At 39.0% G+C, this 24,892-nt stretch overlaps 1 protein-coding gene across 7 annotated transcripts in view; it reads right to left on the minus strand.

The window, feature by feature from the left end:
- TENM3 (teneurin transmembrane protein 3) overlaps positions 1-24,892 on the minus strand; it is a 711,055-nt gene that overhangs the window by 629,181 nt on the left and 56,982 nt on the right. Inside the window, exon 1 of one of the 7 annotated variants that reach the window (XM_061585251.1) lies at positions 24,201-24,275. The exons of the other annotated variants lie outside the window; for them this stretch is intronic. The gene's annotated coding sequence lies outside the window, so the exon portion shown is untranslated. Of the gene's footprint in view, positions 1-24,200; positions 24,276-24,892 lie in introns of those variants that run through there. 7 annotated transcript variants of the gene reach the window in all.

The following is a 24,892-nucleotide window of genomic DNA, read 5'->3' on the forward strand; positions in this document are numbered from 1 at the left end:
CATATATTTAGTTTCAGAGCCAATTTTTTCCTTCAAATTGCATGTTCTGTATCTTTGGTTGCCTCTTGCAATTTTTGATTTCCCTCTGAGATGAAGCAAAGGCTGAAACCATCAATATTTGTGTAGCAGTGTAAGAGGACTAGCAGATCTATGTTGTCCTCAATAACAGTATCACATTTTAGCACAATCTTCTGCTGTTGTGACAGTTAGAAAGTCTGCATCACCCTTTGCAAGCACAGTCTGACAACCAACATCCATAAATGTTGTACTTAGCATATTTATGAACCATTGTATGTTTGTCTTATTAGGAAGGAAATGCTTTTTTGTTTGAACAACCATGTCTCTTGTGAAGTTTACTTGCACACCAATAACATCTTGTAACATAGATTGTACTATCCTTTGTTGATGGACCATATTCATACCCACCATCTACACACTAAGACATGGGGTGGGTCAGGGTATCCCCCTCTCAAGAGAGGAATTTTTTATTTGAACTGTACCGTTGCTTTTCCACTCTGTGTTGTTGATCTGTGTTTTATTGTAATATGATCTGTTTTTTAAATATCTTCTTTTTATATCTGTTTAACTGTATATTTTTTTTATATCTGTTTAATTGTGGTAGCCTATGGCTCTGAACAATAAAGACTTCATTCATTCATTCATTCATTCATATCCACCAAATAAAATTGATGTAGTTCTGTAAACCGTAATTGACATACATATCCCAGATTGAAATAAATGTAGCCTCTCTGCATCAAGGGAACTTTTGGAGAAGTGAATGATAATCTCCTGCTGGGAGGAAAGGCAGGATATAAATCAAGTAATTAATTAATTAATACCTAACTTTGTAATCCCATGGGCACATTTTGAAAATTTGAGAGAATGCTGTGGGCACCACCCAATTTGGTGGCTTCTTCCCCTCCCCCATGTCACACTCTCTACATACAAAGGCCTGATTTGTGCATAATACTAAGCCATGGTTTATTTAACAAATCATGAGCTAACCATGAGTTATCCCACAGACAACCAGACCATGACTTGTTTCATGAAAGCTTCGTTTGTTTTCCAGATGCTTTTGCCTCATGCCTTTGTGACCTAATGAGCACCTCTGATGGGGTGACCAAACAAATCATAGTTAAGGAAGGATGCTAGTTCCATACATACTGTTAAGTCATAGTTCAAACAAAACAAGGTTCATAAGCCAACAACAAACCATGAGATCTTGGTTTGTTAGCAGTTGTTTGTTAAGCTACTGGACAGGATTCAGGTTATTAAACAAACAATGGTTTAAATAAACTATAGTTTGAATCAGGGCCAGTGCCAAGCATGACTGGGCCCTTGGGCATCCCAGGCACGCGCCTCCTGCCTGTTCCACCTACCTGTTTCCTGTCTTCTGCTGCTGCACACGCTGCACGTGCAGGGCTGCTATCAACCAAGATGGTGGCAGAGGCTTCTCTAAGGGGCTGATGCCCCTGCCACCACCTTGGCTGATGGAACACATACACAGTATGCTATGTGCATGCACATGCCTGCCATCAACCAAGATGGCAGTAGGGGCATAAGCCCCTTGAAAAAGCCTCCACTGCCATCTTAGCTGATGGGAGCTCTGCACGCACACAGCAAGTGCAGCAGCAGCAGATTGAAGACAGGTAGGTAGAGCGAGCAAGCGAACAGGCGGGTGATCTGAAAGCTCCCTCCCTGCCGCAGACTGCAGAAGGGGAGTGCTATTCTCCCACCCTAACAAGGGGCCCTTCAGGGGCCTCTCTGGTCCGCAGAGGCCTTTGGCCAGGGCCCGACCTGGCTGCCCTTTGATGCTGGCCCTGGTTTGAATAAACCATGGCTTTGTATTATGTGCATATCAGGCCAGAAAGAAAGTGCTTGTGTGTGCACATACATATGCATACAGACTTGGCCTTTCCATGGGGTTTGGATAGAAGTTAGATCCGGTAGAATTAAAGTGAATCCTCTTAAATTTGCACAATTTTACTAAGGTTACCCCCCCCACACACACACACACACCAAACATAATCAAGTACTGTAGACTGCACAGTAAAAAAACCCTGATCAAGTACTTGCCAGCAGGGGGGTAGTCATCCAGGACTAGGGGGTCTTAGACCCCTTAGTTTTTGGCAGCAGGGTCCCTATGTCTCCAGCATTCTACAAGCCAATCATCATGAAAAGAAGTGTGTTAGCCACTGAGAAGAGTCTAACATGCTTCCGTGTCCTTTTCTTATGATGGGAGCCAGTCAGAGTAAAAGGAGGTAAGTTCGGTACCGAGAAGAGTCTTTTCAGTAGCTATCACTCTCCCTTTTCATGCTTATTGGTTCCTAGGGATGTCTGTTGTTGTGGGAAAAGGCTTTAACAAAGATATCATTCTCAAAACAAAAAAAGGGGGGAGGGGGCATGGCTCTGACTATCCTGAAGGGACCCTTCTGAATTTGCCACCACACTAATGCTTGCCAGCAGCACAAAAACATGGACCCAAGGCTGGATCCTCATGGATCTTCATTATTTTTACATAAAGTGACAACAAAACCATCGAAAAAAATTACAGAGCACATCCGCAAACACAGAGGTGACCTATGTTCTGAGGGGATTGTAAAAATTGTGAGAATCCATAAGCATTTGTGTATTGGATCCATGTTAGTACACCATGGCACTACTGGAAAGCACTGGATCTGTGATTTTTACTTTTCAGTCTATGGAGACAAGTGGGATCTATGATTTGGTGGTGATGGGGAGGGCTGCAAAAATCCAATTTCAAGAGGATCTGTATTACTGAATCTGGTGTATGAGTGTATGCGTGAAAATGTGTACCTTTCTCTCTCTCTCTCTCTCTGGCACTCCACTCTCTTTCACTCACTCGCTCTTACACACAAACATACACAGGCACTCCGTTCTCTCTCTGTCTCTGGCACTTTCTACATATTCCCCCCCCATCCCCTTTTCCTCCTTCCACTTCAGTCACTCCCCTTTCTGTTCAACTGCTCAAATGCCAATCTGGGCTCTGAAACTCACATAGAGCAGAAAGAAGTGGGAATGCTGTTCAAGAAGTAATGATCGGTTCTGACACAATCCATATTTGAGAACTTGTGAGATCTTCATTTATGCTTCTTTGCTGCTAAAACCAGAAAATGGAAAAGTAACTGTGGATCTACATCTATGGGCTTATATTTTACTTTCACAGCATTATCTGTGGTGTTACAACTTTCTTTGCTCACTTATGTGTGCATTATGAAAAACTTCTTCCTGACATTGACTTCAAAATATTCTCCCCAATAGCCTTGGCAATATCACCATTAACATCTTGACCTGATGACACTTCATTTGCTATGTGTCATTGAGATGGATCATTGCTGAGTGGGTTTCTATACTGGAGATAATCAGAGATAATCATTCTGGTGTGTCTATCATGTTTTTCCTGCCTGGAGTATGTGCTGTCATTCTGCTGTTCACTTGTTTGGTATTGTAGTTCTGGGAACTCCTGAAGAACACTGCTCATTTCTGCAAAGGCTGAAGGTGGCAGGAACCATGCAAACCCTGCCTTTGGCCATATGTGAGACATTCAGAACTCTTCAACATTGGTCCTACAGCTGCCAAGGACCTCAGAACTAAACCATAGTTTGGCTTAGCATTATATTTGAACCCAGTCTCATGGTTTGTCTCCCTCAGTTTGTCTGGAGTGAGACAAACCACAAGCCCAGGTTCAGATATAATGCTAAGCCAAGAGGAATGAAGCAGCCATGATATTTACTGTGAAATATTCATGCTTAGCCATGGCTTGGGCTTTGTAGTACATGTGAACCAGGCCATAAACTGATTTTGCATATAGGGTATGACCAGTTACTGCAAAGTACAGGAGCATGTCTAGAATGGGTTGCAAAGATGCAATTTCCTGTTAATTCACCCATGTCCATTTTTGTAAAATGGCAACCATTGTTCCATAGATAAACTATGAAAATGAGTCATAGACTTATTTGCAACATCTATTATTCACCGAAATCTGAATAGTGAATCTATAGAGGACAGCTCCTCCATGCTTATTTCACCTGCCATTACCTTTCAGAGCTTGGAAAAGTTACTTTTTTGAACTACAACTCCCATCAGCCCAATCCAGTGGCCATGCTGGCTGGGGCTGACGGGAGGTGTAGTTTAAAAAAGTAACTTTTCCAAGCTCTGTTTATATAATAAAGCAAAGTCATCATCTTTAATCCTTGAGGTTCATTCTTCACTTAAACCACCATTTGCTCATTCATGACTGGCACTGATACATTCACAGGTATTACAGCTACAAACCCTTAAGGTCTCTCTTGATATTGTTGTTTCTGTAATTCTATAATTTAATCCAGCATCTATGATGAAGTGACCTCTTACAGCTATGACGTTGCTACTTAACATATGTTGCAAACCATAAACCAGCTCAATGACTTCCAATAGTCCTAATCCAGACATGAAATGCCCAGTTCACTCAAGAAACCTCTTCTCTGTATGAAGGGCATCAGATCATGCAGATCTTAGAGAACATCATAGCCACAAGATTTTCCACAGCTAACCAAGTTTCCAAACAGGGTTATGGCATATTATGTGGAAATTGTGTTGCTGGTAGGGCATGACATTTACTCCAAAGAAAGTGTGACTTATGGCTCTCAGCTTCTGAGCGAGAGTACATAGAGGTGATGAATTGTACATATGCTCTGGTTGTGGGAAATGGTTCTTACATCACTTCAGTCTTCTAAGACATGACAGCACTCACATGGAATGGGCATCATATGAATCCTCAGCCTGCAGCAGAAGATTAAGTTACGATACTGAACACAAGGCAACCCCAAGGGGAGAGAAACCAAGCAAGTTCTCTGAGGTATAGGGATGTTTTTGGTGCTAACTAAGAACATAAGAACATAAGAAGAGCCTGCTGGATCAGGCCAGTGGCCCATCTAGTCCAGCATCCTGTTCTCACAGTGGCCAACCAGGTGCCTGGGGGAAGCCCGCAAGCAGGACCCGAGTGCAAGAACTTGGAACTTCTGACACAAAAGAGAGTCCATTCAAAAGAGAAACTACACAAGTGGTTTCCAAACTACTCTGTTCTTCAGAGACATGAGAAGACCCACATGGGGGAGAGACCTCACAAAGGTGTGGCAAAATCTTCAATCAGAAAGGAACCCTTATTACACATCAAAGAATCGATATGGGAGAAAAAGCCATATTAAAATTCAAGAGTATAGTACTGGCTCTCCCTATAACACAAGAGGGTGCACACTGACAATTGCACATTCAGTGGGCCATTCCCCATCACTACTGGCAAGTCAGAAAAACGTGTGCAACTTTTCTATAATATGTGCATACATACATGAACAATATAAATGTGTGTATTGAAAAGTTCATTTTCCTGTTTTAATTCAGCCTTTGCTGTAATTCTTTAAAGCACATTCCATTTAGGGCATCTTCTGTCTTTTCAGAAAAATATTAGAAGTGGTTGATCTGGTGCCTTCTGTGCATTCTGGACAACAATTCCCATCACCTCCAGTCAGCATACCAAGTGGTTGGGGATAATGGTAGTTGATGTGTGACAGCATCTGGAGGATATCAGGCTGCCTGTGCTATTTTAGATGTATAAAATTGAGCACATACCAGGCTAGATTGGGTATATGTAGGTAGCCAAAATTGTGGTATGTCCTGCTATTTGAAGTATTTATAAACAAAATATTTGTATAGGCGATGCTTACTTGGAAAATACTTTTGTTGATTTGTGTGTAACTTTTTTTCAGCTTTATGGACAAAATACACCTTTGGAATGAATATCTTCCTTGGCATGGGAAGCAGGGAGATATATGAACCATTCTTATTTTTTTTTTTTTAGGAGATCATTAAAAATTCTTACTTTGGCTTTCAATTGGATAATTTAATAGAGCTTTCCTTTAGTAAATATTTTGTCTCCTGTTATTTTAATGTTTACATTTTTAGTGTTAAAATGTTTGTGCAATTTTATTATTTTAAGCTGCCATGCGAGGGTAGATCTATAAAAATAATAAATGCATAGGAATAGAACCAACTGTAATCACATTTTGCAGTGTTACATACACCCATGGCACAGATTCACGATGCATGATTGCTGGTGTAATTCAGCAAGCAATCACTCACAGAAGGAAAGCAATGGATGCATTTTATTGATGCACATGATAATTTTGTATGTATTTACCAAGGTTTAGTGCTAGATCTCATTGAGTGACAGCCATCTTTGAGATCACCAATTTAAGAAATGTTTACCTAATTTTATTTTCTAGATTTTAAATTTGTTTTTGAATACATTGTTTGTATGAGTTAAATAATAAGAGTTTAGTGTCCTTTACAATTAGTTTGACATCAAACTATATTATGACTGGACACAGTAGGTGGGCTTATATGGAATCTGAGGACAAGATGCTACCATTAGCTTAGGCTTTGGAAGCATTTTAAGTATATTAGAGCAAGGATGGGAAATCTTTTTGAAGGTGAAGCCATATTAACGTGGTGGAAAGGGGGTACATACCAGTAGTGAATGCAGCCAGACCCACACACACACACACACACACACACAGAGAGAGAGAGAGACAGAAACAGAGGCATACATTTAATTCTGAATAACTCAAGATTCACCTTCCATTTCCATCATAGAATTTTGTTCATTGTAAAAAAGAAAGCTCTCCAGTAGTGTTTATCTGTGCAAAAAGCAAAAAGGAGCCAATTATCCCAGCAACAGAATGCAAATAAGATAAAAAAGCAGCTGTACTGCAAAGCCTTACCTTACAGCTATTTAAAGCTTCAGACTTCAAAATGCAATTGCATCCTGAAAATTGCATACATGCAATTGCAAAATGCACTGATTTCTTTTTGCATATTTAAAAGGAACATAACTTTTCTGCAATATTTCCTCTCTGCTTTGGCCTTCTTCCAGCAGCTCTAGCAGCAGCAGGAGGTGCAATTGCACAGTTTGGACAACATCAAAGCCCTTTTCCTTCCTCACTAAATAACTGATGGTAGGAGGCAACTCAAAGGTTTAGGATGAAATCTGGCTGCAGGTCAGGGGTTCACAATGCCTGCATTAGAGCAAGGGAATAATAATTTCAAGATCACTCTGCCCTGAAGTTCACTTGACCCTTTATGATATGGGATTATATTACCGCATTTGGTACAACCCAACTCTATCCTGAACATAAGAACATAAGAAGAGCCTGCTGGATCAGGCCAGTGGCCCATCTAGTCCAGCATCCTGTTCTCACAGTGGCCAACCAGGTGCCTGGGAAATCCTGCTGGAAATCCATGGTTTAAAGAGGAAAACAAATTTTCTTGAGAGGAATCTGTGGAGTATGAAAATAGATGTATTTACACCTTGTACATTACTTTTATATGGCATGGTGAAACTCAGTTCAGTAGTCCTCGTCTTCCTTCTGACTCCATGGATAAGTGGAAATAAAGGTATTCTGTTTAGCCAAATGCTCAGAGAACTTGTTCCATAATTTATTTCCACATAAAACTACATTTTATTTCCAGTCTCATAACCATGATGGGACTTCAAAGAGTATTTAATCTATGTGGATTTATGTGTGCAAAGGGGAGGTTTAATTACCTACCTTTGGGAGTTTTTCTTTTAGTTTCATATAGTCAAAATTTCATGTTGTAGTCTAAAAAATTTACTGACACATTTATCACCCCAAAATGACACTTTGCCATTTTGAAAGGTCAAGGAATACTGCAGCTTATATTTATAAATATGTAGATACACACAGAAATTAGTTTACTGATCATCATAATGGCATAAGTGTATTTCTGGTATCTGAAACGTACTATGCTATATCATTCTGTTTTATTCATCATCCTATTTATCTTCCAATCAGAGAGATCGCTTAAAAAGTCTCCACAGAAACAAGGACAAAAACAACTAGGATCAAGGATACTGTTTGAGTCATCTAATAAGTACCATAAATTATTTACTGAACTTCAAAGCCTTAAATTCAAGGAAGAACAGACAGCAAAAGTAGGATTTGTTTGTTTATTATCAATTATTTATATGGTATGTTTTACAGTGCAAGATATGCAGAAAAGGCATAATCCTGAAGAACCGTGTACAATAAAAATGTTATATTAAGTTAATTCCATTAAACCTATTCTACCAATACATCTATAGAGAGATTACAAATGGAAACTTTTTCAGTAGAACTTCTTTATTAAGATGGAGGGACATCTTAATAAAGGAAGAGATATTTCACTAATGCTCGCAAGCACTGTGTGAAGCAATTAATTTAAATATGTAAAATAGATTTCAAAGACATGGCAAAATCAGCTTTGAATCAAAGTTAACTGCAACATAGAAGCCAACTAAACTGATAAAACATTTAGAGCCCAGGGTAACATACTAGCTGAATTAAGTTCACACCAGAAATTCTCTGTGTGTCTGTGTTGTCTTTTTTACACAAAGGATTAAAGGTCAGTCAAAAAATTAACATGTCAGTCTTTTAAATAAAACAGCATTTCAAACAGGTCTAAAAAAGCCTAGACGAAAACTTTCCCGTGATTACAAAATAACCCTGGGATTGTTGGAACATATGCTAGAAACCTATTGTTTCTCATGCGCCTCAGGTCAAATGTGCTAAACTTCACACTTTTAACTGGTGCCATTTGTAACAGATTGGATGAAACAGGTCTACAAAAGAATCAATAAATGTAAAGACAGGAAAGAATTAGAGCAGCTTGCAGACTTGTACCTATTGTCTGGGGGAACTGGATGTCAGTTTGAGTATTATAACACTGTCAAACGTTTTCCAGCTTTAATTTACTTCAACACATAATGGGTGATGTTGAGGTTGAGAAACACTAGTCAATCTGAATACATTATTTAACAAACTGTTTAATCAAAGCTACACACATTGTTACTGCCCCAACATATTCTATGCCTGCCCATTCAGAATATAGTTTATCAGTGCAGTACCATTCTGTATGATGTGTCAAAAGCAGTATGCATAAACTCTTCTGCAATATCTTACATTCCAGAAATATGAAACAAATTTATTTATTACATCTCTGTTGGACAATCTGTAAGGACAGCAAATGATGAAAACTAATCTGATTATTACTGAATTGCTACTGTTAGATCACATGACACTAATATTATTTGGGCACATTCACAAGATACAATTTTGATATTCTGTGCCCTACAAACTTATCTTAAGAAGGCAAGTGTATTCAGTTAGCCAAAGACAACGTAATAGTACATTAATGAATAAACATAGGCCATTATAGGGTCTGAAATCTAGAAAGCTTTTTTTTAAAAAAATACCTCTTGGAGCTGACTGTTCCAACAAATAACACTGAAACACTGTTATTTGGGAGCAAAATGTTTTTTTCCCTTAATGTGTCACATTTTTCCCATTGTCCCTTCATACAAAACCTCATGTATCTTATAAATGTAGAGATTTGTATTTTACAAATAGGGAAAAGATAACTCACATATGACAATTCATCTGTAATCTAATATAGTTTTTTTTTTTTAAATCACAGATTATGTCTCAGACTTTACTAAACTGCAAAGAGATTCTATTTTCCCAGAATGGAAAAAATCAGAACATTCTCAAATATAATATAAATCAAAATACTACTGTTGTAATGCATTATATACTTTACCTATTTTGTAAAGATAAATCTTAAACATATGGTTACTGTTTCAAAAGATAAAATGAAATCCTTAAAATAGAGTGAGGTTCTTAGCTCCATATTCCACTGGGTAAAATTGGGATACGGGAGGTAGAATACTCCTATCCCAGGTTTCTCTTCAAACCACAAGCTGTTCATGTGCAGCTGATAGTACAGTATCTCTGCAAGTCCCTTTATATCCAAGTGCATACACTGAAACAACCGTTGGAGTATTTGGGCTTTCCCCTGTGAAATAAGAAAGGAACCCTAGCTGTGTTCACAGGAAATATAGTCTATAAAAAGATTCTGAATCAAAATATATTGTGTTACCTAGTAATGGTGACGAAATCTTGTATGATATTCATGGGTTATATAGTGAGAAGACAAATGTGACTGTAAAAGTAGCATAATATATATAGATTAATTACTACTTTTATTGGAATTTAATGGGATTAGAGGCAGTATCCCTCTGAATGCCAGTTGCTGGGTATCAATGGTGGGAAAGTCCTATTGCCCTCATGCCCTACTTGTGTTATTTCAACAGGCATTTGGCTGACCACTATGGGAAACAGGATAGTGGACTAGAGAGAAAAGCAGGGCTCTGATGTTGTTATGAGCAAGGGGGGTATATGCATATTCACACACACAAACTTTCCCATGAATAAAGTGGCTCATATTTAAAACCTTGATCCAGTGAAATTTCCCTCACTGCAAAAACGATATTGTAGAATTGGAAAAGGTTCTGAAAAGGGCATCCAGAATGATCAAAGCATTATGAGGAAAGGTTTCAGGATTTGGTGCTTTTTAGTTTAGAGAAAAGACGAGTCAGAAGTGACATTGTCCCTCTCTCATAACACTAGAACCCATGGACATGCAAGGAAGCTGAATGTTGGAAGATTCAAGACAGACAAAAAAAATACTTCTTCACATAGCGCATGGTTAAACTATGGAATTTGCTCTCACAAGAGGCAGTGATGGCCACCAGCTTGGATGGCTTTAAAAGAAGATTATACAAATTCATGGAGAAAAAGGCTACCAATGGCTACTAGCCATGATGGCTGTGCTCTGCCACCACAGTCAGAGTCAGTATTCTTCTGAAAACCAGCTACCAGAAGCCGCAGGAGGGAAGAGTGGTCTTGCACTCAGGTCCTGTTAGTGGGCTTCCCGTGGGCATCTGGTTGGCCACTGTGAAAACAGGATGCGGGACTAGATGGGCCACTGGCCTGATGCAGCAGGGTCTTCTTCTGTTCTCATGTTCTTAATTCAGTACCATTCAGCTGCACAACTAAGGGTACATACCTGGAAGCCTGCTTCTGAACATTTAATGCTCTTAACAGGATTGGGCTATTAACATTGACCTTTTCAGCAATAATTATATATGTAATGTATTGTTCAGCTAAGTTCTTGCTGTGCATTTTTTCCAGAATCAAATAAAATATATACATTTGATATCCTAATTTGCTTCAGTATAGGCTCAGCATCTGCTCATTGAGACTTTTAATGTTATGGCCTTTCATAGAGGTTCTTTATAAACAGCTCTCATTAAATGCCAAGTATCTCTTGATAAAAAAAAATACCAAGAGAGAGTATAAAAGGTACTTAAACAAAAATGGTACATAGGATTTCCTAAGCTGACAAAACATGCTGCTGCTGAAGTATGTGCAATCCATTAATGATTGGTACTTGCTTAACCTCCACGCTACTACTGCATAACCTTCATTCAGGCCCCATTGAAATAAAAGAAAATTGCTCACCAACACTGCTTGGGTAAATTCCAACATATGTTTTATTTCATATTTTGGGGGGGGAAAACTAATAATAATAAACTAGGTTAGTATATTCACTAATAGGCAAAAAAAAAAACCCTTGCGGTTTAAGAACATACCTACAGCCAACAAATATTTCAATCAAACTTTAAAAAGCAGGAAAATTGTGCAGCTATAATGAATGCACCAGGGGAGCAGGAGACCTGACCTCCTCTCTGAGATATTGAAACTGCCCTACAAATTTATCAAAATGAAGAACACAAATTGGGTTGGTCTGTCACAGTCTAATCCCTGTGTAGCTTGGAAGAATTTGGTAACATGTGCCTCTGGATGTGGACAAGGGCAGCTTTGGCTTAAATTTGGGTGGGAGGCTACATATGCCTGCTCTAAAATAAAAAGGTGGGGGAAGCCCTGAAAAATAATACTGTTCACAATGTTTTCCTTTGGAAAGGAAAGTGGCTTCCCCTCTGCCCAGTCTGCGCCCCCCTCCTGCCCTCCCCCTCCCCAGGTCAGTTTCAACTATCCTAAGCATAATTGTACAGGAGTAAATCCCAATGAACTCAAAAAGCATGCAAATTATCAAACCTGCCCTCCCCTCCTCCTACCTTCCCTTCCCCTCCCCCCCTCCCCCATGGTCAATTTTACCTATGCTAGGACTATGTTCTAGTTATTGTACAGAAATAGAAGAGGACAACAAAAAGGGAAGAACAAGAGCCCTATTCAAAAAGATCAGAGAAACGAAAGGGAAATTTAAACCAGGAGTATGGATGTTGAATAATCAACAGGGGAACACACTGACTGACCGAGATTAAATAAAAGGAAGATGGAAGCAATACACTGAAGAACTCTATAAAACAGAGTTGCCTTAATATCCCATGCAAGTAAAGTAATGATCAAGATTCTACAACAAAGGCTCTTACCATATATGGAGCAAGAAATGCCAGACGTCCAAGCTGGATTTAGAAAGGGAAGAGGCACCAGAAATCATATCACAAACATACAGTGGATAATGGAAAGAACCAAGGAATTTCAGAAGAAAATCACCCTGTGCTTTATAGATTACAACAAAGCTTTTGCCCGTGTAGATCATGAAAAACTATAGAATACTTTAAAAGAAATGGGGGTGCCACAGCATCTGATTGTCCTGATGCGCAACCAATACTCTGGACAGGAGACTACTGTAAGGACAGAATATGGAGAAACCGATTAGTTCGCAATTGGAAAGGGTGTGAGACAGGAGTATTTTATCACTTTTTTTATTTAATCTGTACGCAGAACATATCATACAGAAAGCGGGATTGGACCAAGATGAAGGAGGTGTGAAAATTGAAGGGAGAAATATCAATAATTTAAAATATGCAGACGATACCATACTACTAGCAGAAACCAGTAACGATTTGAAACGAATGCTGATGAAAATTAAAGAGGAAAGCACAAAAGCAGGACTACAGCTGAACATCAAAAATACTAAAGTAATGACAACAGAATATTTATGTAACTTTAAAGTTGACAACCAGCCAGTGTGGCGTAGCAGTTAAGGTGTTGGACTACGATCCAGGAGACTAGGGTTCAAATCCCCACATAGCCATGAAGCTCACTGTGTGACCTTGGGCCAGTCACTGCCTCTCAGCCTCATGAAAACCCTATTCATAGGGTCGCCATAAGTCGGAATCGACTTGAAGACAGTACATTTACATTGAGAACATTGACTTGTCAAGGATTATCAATACCTTGGCACAGTCATTAACCAAAATGGAGACAATAGTCAAGAAATCAGAAGAAGGCTAGGACTGGGGAGGGCAGCTATGAGAGAACTAGAAAAGGTCTTCAAATGCAAAGATGTATCACTGAACACTAAAGTCAGGATCATTCAGACCATGGTATTCCTGATCTCTATGAATGGATGTGAAAGTTGGACAGTGGAAAAAGCAGATAAGAGAAAAATCAACTCATTTGAAATGTGGTGTTGGAGGAGAGCTTTGCGCATACCATAGACTGCGAAAAAGACCAATAATTGGGTGTTAGAACAAATTAAATCAGAACTATCACTAGAAGCTAGAATGATGAAACTGAGGTTAGCATACTTTCGACACATCATGAGAAGACATGATTCACTAGAAAAGACAATAATGCTGGGAAAAACAGAAGGGAGTAGAAAAAGAGGAAGGCCAAACAAGAGATGGATTGATTCCATAAAGGAAGCCACAGACCTGAACTTACAAGATCTGAACAGGGTGGTTCATGACAGATGCTATTGGAGGTCGCTGATTCATAGGGTCGCCATAAGTCATAGTCGACTTGAAGGGACATAAGAACAACAAGGACTACGTTCAAATCCCCACACAGCCATGAAGCTCACTGGCTGACTTTGAGCCAGTCACTGCCTCTCAGCCTCAAAGGAAGGCAATGCAAACCACCTCTGAATACCACTTACCATGAAAACCCTATTCATAGGGTCGCCATAAGTTGGAACCAACTTGAAGGTAGTCCATTTCATTTTCAAGCATGACTGCATGGGAGTAAATCCAATTGACCTCAATAAGCATGCAAATGATCAAGCCTGCCCTTCCCTCCTCATCCCTCCTATCACCTCCCTTTTACCCCTTCCCTCCCCCTTCCTTCACCTCTCCCCTCCAATCCCCTCCTTCCCGCACCCCTTTCTATCTCCTCCTTCCCCCTCCTCCTCCTTCTGCTCCCCTCTCCCCCCTTCTTCCTTCCCTCTACTCTCCCCTTCCCCTTCTCCTCCTCCATGGTCAGTTTTACCTATTCTAGCCATGATTGCACAGGAGTAAATCCCTCTGAACTCAATAAGCATGCAAATGATCAGACCTGCCTTTCCTCTCCTTCTCCACTCCTCCCTTCTTCCTCTCCTCCCACCTTCCTTCTTCCTCCTGCCCTGCCCACTCCAGGCTTCCCTCCCCATGGTCAGGTTTACCTATCCTAAGCATGATTGCACGGAAGTAAATCCCACTGAACCCAAGCATGCAAATGATCAAACCTGCCCTCCTCCTCTCCCTCCTGCCTGCTCCCATCCTCCTCCTCCCCTCCCCATTCCCTGCGGTCAGTTGCACCTATCCTAAGCATGATTGTAGGGGAGTAAATCCCACTGAACTCAATGAGGATGCAAATGATCAATCCATTCTCAGCAAACTTGCACAGGATACCATTTCTTACCTTTCGGATTAAAAAGCAGAGAAATTCACTAATAGGGAAAAAAACCTTGCGGTTTAAGAATGTACCTATAGCCAACAGATATTTCTTTCCAACTTTAAAAAGCAGGGAAATTGGGCAGCTATAGTGAATGCACCAAGAGAGCAGGAGACCTGACCTTCTCTCTGAGATATTGTACCGCCCTACAAATTTGTCAAAATGCAAACATAATTTGGGTTGGTCTTTCACAGTCCAATCTACTTCCTGTGTAGCTTGGAAGAATTTGAAAACATGTGCCTCTCAACATATGGTGAGTGGTGGCAACACCTGCAATCAGCCCAAATAACAGAAACAAGACATGTGATATGCTAATTTTGTTTTAGTTGGGAGGAAGCAACATTATTAAGACAGTTGATATAGTTCAGATGGTCACTTTAAATATGTCTGATTTAGTTTGCAATTTTAGGGAAGTGTCCTATATTAATTAGGAGGGCTGGAGTGGGCAAGGGAGGAAGAAGAAGGAAGAGGGGAGGGGAAGGAGAAGAGGGGAAGGGAAAGGCAGGTTTGATCATTTTCATGCTTCTTGAGTTCAATGGGATTACTTCCATGTAAACATGCTTAGGATAGGTAAAACTGGTCATGGTGCAGGAAGGGGAGGGGCGGACGGATGAAGGAAGGGGGAGGGGATAGGAGAGAGTAGGAGAGGAGGGCAGGTTTGATCATTTGCATGCTTTTTGAGTTCAATGGGATTTACACCTATACAATCATGCTTAGGATAGGTGAAGCTTACCTGGGGGAGGGAAGGGGATGAAGGGTAGAGGTAGGGAGGAAGATGGAGGGGAGAGGGAGGAAAGAGGGAGGAGAGAGGGAGGAGAGGAAATTGGGTAGGTGGGTGGGCACTGGGCAGGGGGAAACCTGCTTTCCTTTCCAAAAGGAAAACATTGTGAACAGTATCATTGCTTTTCAGCCTTTCCCCCACCTTTTTATTCTACAGCAGGCACATGTAGCTTCCCACCCAAATTTAAACTAAAGCTGTCACTGGCCGCATCCATACCAGACATTTATTCCACTTTAAACAGTCATGGCTTCCCCCAAAGAATCCTAGGAAGTGCAGTTTGTGAAGGGTGCTGAGAGTTGCTAAGAGAGGCCCTATTCCCCTCACAGATCTACAATCCCCAGAAGAGAGGCTGACTGTTAAACCACTCTGGCCACTGGAGCTTGGTAAGGGGAATAGTAGTCTCCTAACAACTTTCAGCACCCTTCACAAACTACACTTCTCAGGATTCTTTGGGGGAAGCCATGACTAAATGCTAATGTGAAATAAAGGTCTGGTGTGGGTGTGGCCCCCTGATTAGCAAGAGTCAAACAGTTGTGAGTCTGGCTTTTAGAACACGGACAGTTGGTTCTTACTGAGCATGCCCGTACTTATCACTGACTCTAATGTTAAGTTTCTTAAATTAATTAAAATTTACCCATGCATTTTTTTTAACTTTTAAAATGCAGACGATGAAGGACAGAGTATGGGGCAAGGTCAGTAATAAGATTACAGGTACTTTGAATATGGCTGATTTTTAATTAATTTCAACAAATTATGATACTACTGACAGAAAAAAGTCCAACAAGGGTCTGTATTTGTTTCCCTCTTGTTTATACTTTGAACTGTCAATTTTTGTGTATCACCATGAAAATGTAGAGAATTGTTAAGCATGTGTTTCTAAGTTCAGGACTATACGTTTTGTAAGGTTTTATTTTGAAATTAGTTTATGGGTAGCAGCAGAATGGCATGGGAGGTATTTTCAATTTAACATTGCAGAATGCAAAAAATCCATGCTGGCTATAGTATACAGCCACTCTTGTGGATGTATAATTAGTAGGTTAACTAACTAAGTATCATCTTTTCCAGAAACAGGAGATATGAAACTATGTTTTGCAGGCCTTTGGCAGTGATCCAGTGGTTAATATGAACAAAGAAGATTTTTCTTTCCCTTCAATGAGTAACATAACCCTCATAGAAACATACATGTGTAGCATCTCTCTTCACAGAAGAGAATGGAAAGCCTGAGTTTATGATGCTTATGGATCTATTGACGTAGTTTGCTGTCAGTAATTTGTCAGTTATTTTTTATTATGGTTTCTAGCTAACCCTTTAAGGGCCCTATTTGACAATGGAAAGGCAGAATATAAATATTTTCTGAAATAAAAAAATACAAAATAAGCAGGGCTTTATCACAACAACTCAGTTATTACCAGGATGAGTAAAAATTAATGACTTAAAATAAAAAAATCTGTTTAACATTTTTTAAATCAAATTATTATTTTTAAAAAATTCTAAACAGCAAGTTTTTATTACGAATAACTATTTATTTATTTATTGCATTTATATACCGCCTCATAGCCGAAGCTCTGTGGGCAGTTAACAATTAAAAACATTAAAAACAAGTATACAAATTTAAACCATACCAAATTAAAACCCATAAAAACCGATAGGTAAGGTAAAACACATGCTATTCAAATGCTGTTAAAAAATGCCTGAGAGAAAAGTCTTGACCTGGTGCTGAAAAGATAACGGTGATGGCGCCAGGCACACCTCGTCAAGAAAATCATTCCACAATTAGGTTAATTGAATAATCTAAACATAAGCATGTTAGCCCCACAGTTAGTGTCTAAATGGAATCAAAGCCATAAAAGAGTTTCCTTTAACTCACTGTGTGCAAAGGAAAACCAGTTATATCATTTCTCAAATATGAATATTTACACTCTACCTACCAAACATAGGTAGCAGTAAAAAAATAAACTACTGCCCAGTAACTATCAGGCATGGACAATTTGCTATGTTATTTTTCTGAGGGTGGAGGTGGGCCAAGACAGAGAAAAGCAAAAAGGACAACACTGGAAAGGAGAAAACACAACATTGTCCAGTGCGCCGGTCATGGCTACTGGTCATAAGAAACACTCTATATAGGAATATTTTAAAGACATCCTATACAGGTAAAAAAGGAAAGCATGAAAAATGTACACAGTGCAACAAACAAATACACAGCCTGGTTAGAAGAATGAAACAACAGTGTACAATACATAATACTTATTAAGTTGTAAGTTAACATATTTTAGTGGTCAGATTTGCATTTTTGTTTAGGAAACAAATGCCAAAGTATCAATGGGAAACTTTATTTCAATCTATCCTCCCTAGTTATTCTTATACGGCCCAATGCTGGTTATTATTTAAATCAACACTATTAATTAATATTCAAATTTTAAGAAGATTTATGTTTCAGAATTTCAGTTATAACCAAACTTCTATGGTTATGTAGGCTTTGGGCATCAGTCAAATATTATAGTTTGGCCATAACCAAATATTGTCAGAAGCTTATCACAGATCATCAATGAGAATATCAGTAATGGTGGACAAGAAGACAGACACCTTCCTCTTTCAACAAGTCTTTTGAGTAGAGACCTTTTGCTAGTATGCATCCATGTTGGAGTTGTTTTTAATATGATTTAAAATATTTTTTTTTAAAAAAAGTTTTGTTTTTAATGTGTTTTTAGTGTTTTATCGCTTGTTTACTGCCCTGGGCTCCTTCTGGAAGTAAGGGTGGGATATAAATTTAATAATAAATGAATAACTTTCCCTGCAACTTTGATCCATTTACTCAGCTTACTCTAGGACACACTGCCAGTTCACAAAGTGATTATTTCTATTATTTTCTTAATAACCAGTTGACAGAATCCCTGGCCAAGGATCTTTCATGAGTAAAAAGGGAGCCGTATAGAAACATATGGCACCTGCCCATGCAGTATTAGAAGTACACACATTGCACATTCACCAATTGCATGATCCTTCCTCCCCTTTTTGTCAGAGAAGGATCACACAAAGAAAGCACATCTGTGTGAAGGGCAAACCAGTTCATTCATGACTCCCTCATTGGGTAGTGAGCATTTAAAGCAGTCCTAGCTGACTCAGGACCTGTAATGGAATTCATAGGATCGTTAATCTATTAATAGATAAAACCCATAGATAAAAATGTTCTTGTCTGAACATAACAGAAATAATGTAGCACAGAAACTACTCAATTAGTAATTTGATCGAGGCAGCAGAACTGCCAAATGTTAAGGGAAGTTACAGATATTACAAAAGCACGAAATAAATGCTTAATGTTTATATTTATATGTGAGCAACTGTTCTATAAAGGGCAGTGCAGGACAAAAAAAGATGCTGTAAATAGGCACATACATCTTCCTCATACAATTTAAAATGTTAAAAAAGTGTCTTTGATCCACAAACCAAAGAAGCCAGAATATACATTTAAACTAATTTACTCCAATTGAAATGCAATGTTTACTTCCAAGCACTTGGACTTGGATTTCTGCATTGGATTGTGTTTGACTGTTCTTGAGCTAAAAATCAGCTAAATGATCTGTGTTCTTAGAAAACAGAATCTAATACTAGAAGTATCTCCTTCCTACAAATTCTTTAGATAAAGATTGTTGCTAGCATACCACATACTGTCAAAGTCTTAAAAATACTGTTTAATTTTCTTTAACCCATTTCGTTTTATGGAAGTAAAATGCCCATCAGACAATAATAGAGCAGCTTCCATAAGGAATAAACTATTACTGCTTGACAAAACCTCTTTTTAATACTAGAATAGGGAAATATAAAAATGGCTTTTTATATAATCATATTAACAAACGTGCTGGTAAGTTCTCATTTTACAGCTGTTAAATGCAACTGAGTTTTTGTTTCCTTACTGCTTTTCTTGTAATTAATTTTTGTTGAGCCAAAATATTTTCTTCCTTTCCGATCATTTCAAAATGTCACTTTACCATCACATCAGATCTTCTATATAAAATAGCCGTAAATCAAAAGTATCTCTCTCTACATCTAAGCTCATTGAAAAGCTTAGTATCTTGATAAAATATTTCTTTATGGTGTCTGATCACAGGAAGCTAACAAGGATCTTTTCATGGACCACATTAAAGATTGAAATTAGCAGCTCATATTGGCTGTGTTCAGATGCAATGGGCTCACAAGCTTTGGGCTCATCACCCCCTCCCATGGGAACTGTAGTTTGTTAAGGATGCTAAGAATGTGTAGCTCTGTGAGGAGGAAACCACTGCTCCCAGGATTCTTTGAAGGAAGTCATGTGTTTTAAATGTGTGCTGGGTGTGCTTTAAATGTATTATGTGGATCTGCCCAGAAGAATATGCTTCTAATCTCCTCCTCATAGCAATGCAGCAAGACAGATTAGAGTGGAGCACAGTTTAGCGCAGAGGTGGGAAATTGAATCCAGCCTGTGGAGTAGATTCTGACCTCCCCAACCTCAACTGGCCACTTTGACAGGTCACCTGGCATCACCAAGACATCACGTAAAGCATTTTCCTTTGACTGAGCTATTTGAAATCAAACCATGCATGTAAAGGCTCAGGGGTTTGTAGCTGACAATCAGGTGACTGTCAGCACCTAAAAACTCTGCTTTCAGCAGGGAGCCATGTCTTTAACTGTCTTCTCCTAACACTCTATATGACATCAGGGCAAATGTGCATGGCTTGGGTGAAACATTGTCACGGGCAAAATTAAGACCTCTGCTGGGCCTAATTAGGCCTGTTGGCCAGAGGTTCCTTACTGCTTACATAGAGTCACATTTGGCTTGCTCTTCAGTCCTGCCTCCTAGTTTATCCTGATTTCCTGACTTGTTCTCCATATGATGAAGAACCAGAAATTTTAGAATGTGAGGTGAAAGCTGCTCTTAAAATTCTTGGAAGAAACAAATCACCAGGAATAGACGGCATACCAATAGAGTTGCTACAAGCTACTGAGACTGAATCTGTCCAAATTTTGACAAAAAAGTGTCAAGAAATATGGAAAACTAAACAATGGTCCACAGACTGGAAGTGTTCAATATATATCCCACTTCCAAAGAAAGGGGATCCCAGAGAATGCAGTAATTACTGAACTATTGCCTTAATATCCCATGCAAGTAAAGTAATGCTCAAGATTCTACAACAAAGGCTCTTACCATATATGGAGCCAGAAATGCCAGACATTCAAGCTGGATTTAGAAAGGGAAGAGGCACCAGAGATCATATCGCAAACACACGTTGGATAATGGAACAAACCAAGGAATTTCAGAAGAAAATCACCCTGTGCTTTATAGACTACAGCAAAGCCTTTGACTGTGTAGATCATGAAAAACTATGGAATGCTTTAAAAGAAATGGGGGTGCCACAGCATCTGATTGTCCTGATGCGCAACCTATACTCTGCACAAGAGGCTACTGTAAGGACAGAATATGGAGAAACCGATTGGTTTCCCATCAGAAAGGGTGTGAGACAGGGGTGTATTTTATCACCCTATTTGTTTAATCTGTACGCAGAACATATCACACGGAAAGTAGGATTGGACCAAGATGAAGGAGGTGTGAAAATTGGAGGGAGAAACATCAATAATTTAAGATATGCAGATATGTATCACTGAACACCAAAGTCAGGATCATTCAGACCATGGTATTCCCGATCTCTATGTATGGATGTGAAAGCTGGACAGTGAAAAAGGCGGATAAGAGAAAAATCAACTCATTTGAAATGTGGTGCTGGAAGAGAGCTTTGCGCATACCATGGACTGCGAAAAAGACCAATAATTGGGTGTTAGAACAAATTAAACCCAAACTGTCATTAGAAGCCAAAATGAAACTGAGGTTATCATAGTTTGGACACATCATGAGAAGACAAGAGTCACTAGAAAAGACAATGATGCTGGGAAAAAGAGAAGGGAGTAGAAAAAGAGGAAGGCCAAACAAGAGATGGATTGATTCCATAAAGGAAGCCACAGACCTGAACTTACAAGATCTGAACAGGGTGGTTCATGACAGATGCTCTTGGAGGTCACTGATTAATAGGGTCGCCATAAGTCGTAATCGACTTGAAGGCACATAACAACAACAACAATCTCCAGTCTTAACTTGCCCCTTAGCTCTGATATCCTGGCACAACTCCTGGCTCATCTTGGACCTCTGCCTACAGCTCAGTCCCAGAGCAACAGAGGACGGGATCATCAACTCGCCCACCTATTACTGACAGCCACCCATTATCTCCAAAGCTGGGAGCATTCAAGAGCTGAGCCTCCAATGAAAGCTTCCCAACTCCCCATGGCCACACTGCAGGAGGATGAGAGAATGCATAAGCCTACTCACTCTACTGTGTGATGCTACTCACACAGCATGGTTTAGTGCTACATGTGAAAGGAAAATATATGTCTTCTGGAAAATCAAAAAGTCCAAGGTAAAATATTTTTAAAATGTTGCATACATATAGAAATAAGAATGCTCATAAACGTAATATGGTTGTGTTTATAAGTTGGTGACACAAAGAGATAAAAAGTTTTTGTAACTGTTACATTGTATACAACCTATAAAGTTAAACTGTCAGTTGCTACAGTTACAAAGAAGCTGTTATATAGACATTGGTGGGTCACAGACCTCTTGGGGTTTGCTTTTTTAAAAAAACAAAAAAAGAGCCCCCACCTGCACCATACATTTAAAGCACTATTATACCACTTTAAACAGTCATTGTCTCCCAAAGAATCCTTGGAACTGTAGTTAAGGGTACTAAGAGTTAGGTCACTAATCTCCTTGCAGAGCTACAATTCCTAGAGTTCCCTGGGAAGATGAGTTGATTGTTAAATGAACTGAAGCAAGCATGTCAAGAAGCTGACAGCCGATTCTGAGTGACAGCAGAGACTCTGTTCAGCCTTGTATACTTCCAGTAAGTCTTGGATCAGAAGAGTAAGACTTGTCCTCTTCGTTTCTGAGAGAACTAACTGGGGTGTAGTTAGGAAAAGGGATTTTGGCATCTGGATTTTTAAATAGGGAACCAAACTTAGAAAACAATATTACAGTTTTAATGTAAGCAACTACTGAAGCACATTGACAGCATCTAGTCATATATAAATTGAATGAATGAATGAAGGCTTTATTGTTCAAAGCCATAGGCTACCACAATTAAACAGATACAGTCATATATAAATTAATATACATATGATGATGGAAATAAGATTTCAATAAAATTGCAAACATATTTGTTTTAGCTTTTTAAAAAATCTTCCACAAGGTCAAAACCAGCACTTTTGTGTCCCACAACAAAATGGTAGCCAGCAGAGCTCTTGCAGTACTTGCAGTTCATTCCTATTTTCACAATTCAACAATCTAGCAGCTGTATCCTGGTCCAGCTGAAGTTTCTGAAGCCCTCATAGAGCGCCCCCATGCATAGTGTGTATTGCATTAATCTAACCTGGCATTAATACTGCATCACAAAATACTGTCATTTGGTGATGGAGAGTAACAGCAATTCAATATTGCACACACATGTGTGGGAAAAGGAAACTGCCAGCATTTAATTTCCATTATTATGATTCTACTATTTACTCTGAATAAAATATCATGTGATTGATGGGTGGGATGTCCCACCCACCTGTCAAAGTTGGCCTGCAGGCTGGGGCCAGCTTTCATCTAGCCAAAAAAGTTCCCTAGCCTGTAATTTCTTGGATCTCCCCTAGATCCTTTTTTAAACATTGCTTTTACATTGTCCCATTCTTAGGTGTAGAGGCTGATCTTTTAACAAACATTTATATCTTGCCTACAAGAGGAGCAATTTCACATTTGTGTTCTTTAAGAACTCTTGGGTGGATACCATCAGAACACAGCAATGTTATAATTTTCATCCCCTCACCACTATCTACTTCAGTTCTTCAGACTTCCTGCATGAAAATATCAGTTTAGGCACAGCTATCTTTGTCCTACATTTTCTGCAGTGAAGATAGACAGAAAATTCAGCTTATCTGAAACCTCCTTTAGCACACCTTCAAACCATGATATAAAAAGAAATTGTTATAACCCATCCTGAGAACTTGGATTATATGGTGGCATATAAATAGTTTAAACAAATATTTCCATTTTCTTTATTAATGCTCCTCATTTCAGTAAGGAAACAAAAGTATCTCAATCAAGAAATGTATCCATTAAACATCAACAAAGAATGATACTCTAATTTATGTATAAAATAGAAAACATTCACAATTTCTGAAAACTGTGTGGAATCCAAGAGATGCCCTAGTGTTACATAAGGGCTTTTGATCCAGTGGATTCCTCTACTAATGGAATAGGAAGGGAGGAGACTTTGACAATTTCCCTCTACCCACTTGCACCTCTCAAGTCTTCCAAAAATTGGCTCCAGAGAATTATGATGGCCTTTCAAACAGGGCAGAAGGTAGCTTCAGGAAGAAGAAGAGACTGGTAAAAAGTACCTCCTCTCCTCTTCCATTAGTGGAGGCATCACCTGGATTAACACCCCTTCCATGAGTGCAAGGGCACCAATTGACTTCCATCCACTCTGTTGAAAGTGCAGTTTTAACATGCTGTATAATGTGGTGCCTTCCAGATGTGAACAAGTTGGCTCCTTTATCAGTATTTTAGCACAGAATTAGGCACTGCATCTAGATTAGCTTGACTAACATCACATAATAAACATTAGTCTTTACTATGGAATTCAATATTCAAGACTTTCTATATTTGAGACACTTATGCATATTATAAAGATCTGGAATTCTGATATTAAAATTACACTCACATGAACTCAGGGCAGCTTCCAAAGCATTGCTTTGTTTTCGTTCCATGCTTTTATGCCACAGATATGGGCAATTATGTTTACAGTATGGATTCAGAGATGCCTTCACAGTTTGTCAACTCAAGTTGGAGAAGGACAATTTTAAAATTTAATTCAGTGAAGAAACAAGACCATGCACACTGTCCAGCTAATTTGACTAGCTTAATTTGACTGTACATTCCATGAAAAGGTATTATGTAAATGGGCAGACTTAAATAAAAAGCAGCTCTCATGTATTAATTCAAGGCCTGGAGTGCATTTTGAGTAGGCTGGAGACAATCCCAAACACCTGGCTTTTGAAAGACCACCAAGGGAATACGTAAAAGGTCTGTAAGAGCAGATTGAAATTAACCATAAACTAAATTCAAGGCTTTATTTTAAACTGTGTTCTCAGCAGCTTTGAAGAAGTTTGTTTCAATTATCAAAATGATATGATAAAACAAATTACTTCACTCAAATACACAATACTATGACTATAATACCCTTAGGATAAAATATATTAAAAAGCCTGTATGAAAATATATTATTTAACCACAAGTGTCAAGTGTTCATCTCATTCAATGGCATTCCATGTATTCTTTATCCATTGCCTCTTGAATTTAACACTCACTAAATAAAAAAAAAAAAGCATGACTGGCCTTAAAAGTTTGAGATAT

The sequence above is a fragment of the Rhineura floridana genome, chromosome 9, assembly GCF_030035675.1.
Source record: "Rhineura floridana isolate rRhiFlo1 chromosome 9, rRhiFlo1.hap2, whole genome shotgun sequence".
NCBI classification, from domain to species: Eukaryota; Metazoa; Chordata; class Lepidosauria; order Squamata; family Rhineuridae; genus Rhineura; species Rhineura floridana.